Source organism: Eublepharis macularius, chromosome 5 (genome assembly GCF_028583425.1).
Source record: "Eublepharis macularius isolate TG4126 chromosome 5, MPM_Emac_v1.0, whole genome shotgun sequence".
Taxonomy (NCBI): Eukaryota; Metazoa; Chordata; class Lepidosauria; order Squamata; family Eublepharidae; genus Eublepharis; species Eublepharis macularius.
In genome coordinates this window covers 166,315,619-166,321,790 of record NC_072794.1, presented here as the reverse complement: position 1 = coordinate 166,321,790, position 6,172 = coordinate 166,315,619, and positions in this window count along the sequence as shown.

The following is a 6,172-nucleotide window of genomic DNA, read 5'->3' as shown; positions in this document are numbered from 1 at the left end:
CTAGGCTCCCCCCCCCAAATCTAGGAATTTCACAAATGGATATTAGCAATCCTAATGGATCATTGTCTGATATTCAAATATGTCTCCTGGATTTTTGGTGACCTGTGCAGTCTCTATTAGTTCTGGAGTAAGAATAGGTAACTTTTTGGCCTGAATGGCCCAAATCCACAGCACCTACTCATGAAAATGTTGATGTAGCTTGCAAACAAACACAAACATGGAGGAGGAGGGAGGCATGAGGGTTTTATCTGGCCAGACACATGCGGAGCAAAATAAGCCAGAGTGCTTCAGGGACTAGGCTTAGCCCTTTGGCCAGAGACCCCACCTACACACTCAGCAAAATGTCCCTCCTCTCCCCAAACCCCAAAATGTCCTTGTGTACTCTATAGCCTTAGAGAAGGAATGGAACCAAGGGATCCTCTTGTCCAGATGAAGTAGGATATTACATGCACTAAATATTCTTATGATCCAGTTTGGTGTAGTAGTTAAAAGTAGTGGGACTGTAACCTGGAGAGCCGAGTTTGAGTCCCCACTCCTCCACTTGAAGCCAGCTGGGTGATCTTGGGTCAGTCACAGCTCTCTCAGAGCTCTCTCAGAGCCCATCCACCTCACAGGGTGTTTGTTGTGGGGATAATAATAACACACTTTGTAAACTGCTCTGAGTGGGCATTAAGTTGCCCTGAAGGGCGGTGTATAAATTGAATGTTGCTGTTGTTATTATTATTATCCTGAAGGAGATTGCATTTTTGTTGGTGGAATATCAAAAGTAAAGAAGGGCCTCAGAGCTAAGCTACAAGTGACGCCTGACAAAGGTTGGACACTTGTAAGCTTCCCTCAAGTTTTGATGGGAAATGTAGGCATTCTGGTCTTGCAGCTGTAATGGAGAGCCAAGCTGTAAAACCAGGACACCTACGTTTCCCATTAAAACTTGAGGGAAGCTGACAAGTGTCCAACCTGTGTCAGGCATCACTTGTAGCTTGGCTCTCAGAGAAAGACACAAAAACACTTTCCTTTTTTTGTATACTTTTTGAGATCACAGATGCCTACTGGTTGGCAAATCCTTCTGGGCTCAACCTGAAAAAGAATCAGTTTCTTTGGTGAGCACTTAAAAGACCTAAAAGATTTTGCAAGCATTTGTTGGGAATGCTCGCAATCTCCCACCCAGCCCCCGCTACACATGCACACACCTGCGCTTGTACCTTCCCTTACTGTTCCCCCCTTCTTAAGCAACAACCACGTTTTTTTGTGAACAAGGAGGAGTAACTAGCAGTGGGAGAAAGTTTGTGATAAAGAGGAGGAGCTCCAAACTGGCCCCTCCCTCTTGCAATTGCAGTCTTCTCGTCAGCTCAGCTGGAAGGGGTAGCCAGAGAAACCATATGGTTTCATGTTACAAGAAGTGGAACATTACAAGAAGTGGAACGTCAAGAAGATACACCCTCCCTGCTGTGTTGCCTGTTGTTTCGTGCAAGCACCTCCTCAGGGGTGGAAACACTATTCACCAATATAATGCCATTCAAGTACAAAAATAGTCAAATGCAAGAAGTCAACAGGGGAAAAAATCCAGGCGGCAGCTAAGCCGCCTGGCAACTTCCAGGGCTGGCTCGTAGCACAAGTGGTCTTCTGGGACATCATGATCTGTTATCATATCATGTCTTCTCAGGCACCCCACCTGTCCCTTGCAGGCTGGCCATTCTTCCCCTTCCCTTCCTCCAGCACCAATCAGAGAAGGACTTGGCTAACTTTGAAAAGTGCCAGCTTGCTTCCAGTAATGGTGATGGGGTACAGCTTTCTGCAGATAGCCGTGTCGCTGTCTGATTATTGGAGGAAACAGGGAGACTAGAATATGTAGCTAGGAAGCTTGATGCTGAGTCACGGGGAAGGTTTGGCCTGACTTGAAAATGGGTTGGTGAGAGCTGGCTTCAGACTCTCATCTCCCAAAATTTTGCTTCATTCCTGCAAAGCTGCGATACAAATGAGTTCCCCTGAGTGCTTGATCAGAAGCTCCATTACAGAGAACGCACGTCCAATCTGCGTACCCTGTACACATAGTTTTTCTTTATATGTGTGTTCAGTAATTCTCATGTTACATTCAAAGCATGTACAGTTGAATGTGTGATTTAAACCCCATGTTTATGCAAGGACTGGTCCCCAGACTCACTTGTGAAAAGAGTGCATGTTGGCTCTTATAAATAGAGGTATAACAACAACAGTGTGCTTATATGCTGCTTTTTTTAGACAAATGAGTGATCCACTCAGAGTGGTGAACAAAGTCAGTGTTATTATTATCTCCACAACGCAGCTGGTGAACTGGGGCTCAGAGGAGTGGCTTACTCAAGGCCACCTGCTGAGCTCATGGCAGGAGTCAGAGTCGAACCAGCAGAGTGCTGATTCACAGCACAGGCACTTAACCACTATGCTACAGCAGCTCTTCTAAACAGATTAGTGCCCAATAGAGGTGGACATGAACCAAAATATGAACCAAAGTTCAGCACAAACCGGGGCGGTTCATGGTTTGCAAACTGGCGATTTGTCAGAGCCCATTTCTGATGAACCACCGTGAAATTTAGGCTGGTTCGTTTGGTTCATTTTTCGGTTTGTCACTGCAGACAGCCTGGCAATGATCAATCAGTTTCCTAGGCAACGGGAGTTGGATTTTCTGTACAACTTCTGCTGACACTGAAATGACCTTCTGCTGACCAGGAAGTGACGTTTTCATGAACAAAATGAACTAGTTTGCGAACTGGGGCAGATTTGTGAAAATTTGTGGTTCTTGAAACACAATAGACCATGAACCTCATGGTTCTCCCCCCCCCCCGGTTCATGCCCATCTCTAATGCCCAACACAGAGCAGTAAACAAAGTCAGTGTTATTATTATCCTCACAACACAGCTGGGGAGCTAGGGCAGAGAGGAGTAGCTTACCCAAGGCCACCTACTGAGCTCATGGCAGGAGTGGAAGTCGAACCAGCAGTGCTAACTTACAGCTTAGCCACTTAATCACTATGCTACAGCATGTTCAATGCAGGATAAATGTCCGTTCACTGTTTTGTGTGTCTCTGTTGATTGGGAGGGTCAGTTGAGAGTTGGCTTCTGATCTTCCGCCCAAAAACTTTGATGCATCTCTACAAAGCTTGGACACAGCAAGAAGTTTCATGTTCATGTTGAAGAGATGGGAGCTGCCAAGCCAATCAATAAATTGGCTCCCTTAAAGCACCCGGAGATCAGAATTGGAACTAAGCTGGTGTTTAAGCATCCCTTCTTCTGAGCCCACACGTTGCTTCGGGACAGGAAACTCATTCTGGTGAATCAAAATAAGACGAGGCTTTCTGGAGAAATTGGTAGAGACCAACTGAATTTGCTTCTAACAATTCTTTCCAAAATTTATTTATTTATTTATTTTATTTATTTCAGATTTGTATTCCGCCCTCCCTGCGAGCGGGCTCAGGGCGGATAACAATTTGATTTCAAATATTCATCAGACATTGTAGAATAATCCTATGTTTGGTGAACATCACATCTAAGGATATCTCATTCCAACATCAAATACGTGTTTTATCTCTTCTTTCCTCATTATTGCATTTTCCCACATCAAGTTGTTGATGACATTTTTTTTTTGCAATACTAGTGTTTCCAGGATCACACTTTCTTTGACTGATTTGATTAAATTTCTAGCCCGCTCTCCCCACAAGTGAGCTCAGAGCGGTTAACAACAGCGGTCCATGTACATAAAGAGATAAAACATACCATAAAATAGACTAAAATACAGAACAATTCTATAAACATAAAAGCACTTCAAGATGGGGTGGACAATATTGCGCAACCTATACACTCATACACTCATCCTCATGAAATGGAGATGGTAAGCTGTTTAGAACCAACCAGCAAGAGCGGGAGCAGGGGGAGGGCTCAAGGCCTCCCAATAAGAGGCATGTTGGATCATTCCCCCATGCCCCGACCACCACCATAGGCCTGACAGAACATCTCGGTCTTGCAGGCCCAGTGGAATGAAAGCAAGTCCCACTGGGCCCTGGTCTCAACAGAAAGAGAGTTCCACTAGATGGGTGCCAGGCTGAGAAGCCCTGACCTTGGTTGAGGCCAGGTGAACCACCTTGGGGCCAGGGATCATCCGGGGAACATAAGATGAGAGGCGGTCCTGCAGGTATGTTGGCCCCAGTCCGCTAAGACCTTTAAAGGTTAAAACAAAATCTTGAACTTCATCTGGAGTTCCACTGCAAGCTAGTGTGGCTGGTGCAAAACAGATGTTACATGCAATCTAAACAGGACCCATGCCGCTGCATTCTTGACCAGTTGTAGTTTCTGGACCAGTCCCCTGCGTAGAGCAAGTTGCGTAGTCCAATCTGAAGGTGACCATTGCTTGGATCACTGCGGTTAGGTCGTGGGTCAAAAGATAGGGAACGAGTTTGACTTGTCATCAGGGGTCATTTCACAGAAAAAGAGCTGGAGGAACTCATCAGCATAAATCATTAGCATAACTCATTAGCATATGCCATGCCCCCTGCCATCGCCGGAAGTGGTCCATTAGTATAAATGATTTGCGCATGCCACACCCCCTGACATCACTTATCCTGGCTGTTTTGGACCCAATCCTGGCCATTCAGGGCTGAAATTGGGCCCAAAATGGCAAAAAGGGGCTGAAAAGGGCCCCCAAATGGTCAGGATTGGGCAGCTGCTGAACAAGAGAGCGATCCACCACCCGTCAGAGGCCCGATCCAGGCCACTTTGGCCCCAATCCAGGCTGAAACGAGCCCCAAAAAGCCAAGAGTCAGGTGGGTGGGGCCACCTGACATGTGACCTCTTTGAGGAACTGCCGGAACTGCGTTCCTGTGCGTTCCCCCTCGAAATGAGCCCTGCTTGTCATCCTGGTTGGTTTGGTCATGCTGGTTGGATGAATGTTCGTATGGCAATGCCCTGCATGGAGTTTGCCCAGCTTCCTCATCATTCTATAGTTGAAGCCAAAATCTCACATTCAGATAGAACTTGAATGTGAAAATTTGAAAACGTTGGTAGATTTTTCAGTATTTGTGACTGTACTTGTCATATCTTCAGGAAGAAGGCTGATGAGTGGGGTTGTTTGACCATAAGGTATCTTTCTCTGCGGCTGCTGAAAAGCTGTCTCTCACAACTGGACTTCCCCAGTTTCCTTGGCAGGCAAAGGCACAATTGGTTGCTAATGGGAATAAGAAACAAAATGAGGCAGGATAGGTATCCCCCCCTCACAACTGGAAATAGCTCTGCTTCTGGGAATGCAAGATAATTAATGCTCGTTCTCTTTGGAACTGTGCTCACTTTTCTGTGTAGACTTCTTTAATGTCCCTTTATAGATTGACCTATTCAAAAGAAGCGGCTTCACAATTGAAAGCATGGCGATGCATTTACAGGTTCTGGCAGCATTCAGAAATCCGTTGACCATTTGCCCTCATTACTTCTCCATCTGCCTTCTGAAACGTTGTCCGGTTTATCTCTGTCAGTCTTCTGCTTCTGCTGCGGCTGTTTACATCTCGAGTCGGTTTAATAATGCTCCAAATTGTTTTCTCTGTACACTTCAGAAAAAAAATAAAGCCCATATGTGAATAGGATCCGCGGAATTCTTTTCATGCGAAATAGCAAACAGATGGTGACGATGACGAATGATGAGAGTACACGGTTGTTTGATGTCAGAATAAAACAGGCGTTCCTAATAAGTTATGCTCGATTTTCAAGCACTTGCTTTGTGGGGGATTGCAGCACCGTTCCCTAAAATGAGGGTTTGAATTGACCAATAGACACAGAAGTTGGCACGTCAGTTTTTCATCTTGACTTGGACTGTGATCACTTTTCCCTCTCTTTGAAGACTCTCCGCTTATTTCCAGCGGGAGCATTATTGCAGCTCCCATCTATTTGCTCGCTTATGAATAATACGGACTAATGAATGTTCATATTTATTACTTGTATGTATAAATTATATTTATTTGATTGGCACATTGCACTTTTGCACGCTTTGCACTAAAAATTTGGTTATAAATTTTGAAGTCCTTGTCGATTGTATATTCCCGGCATTCCTTTTCCAGTTTCTGACTACCCGGGGTTTCCCTGCTCTTGTTGTTGCAGGATATTTTGGTGCCCGAACTGGAAAATCCAAGGATCCCTTCCCACAAATTAATTGGGGAATTCTG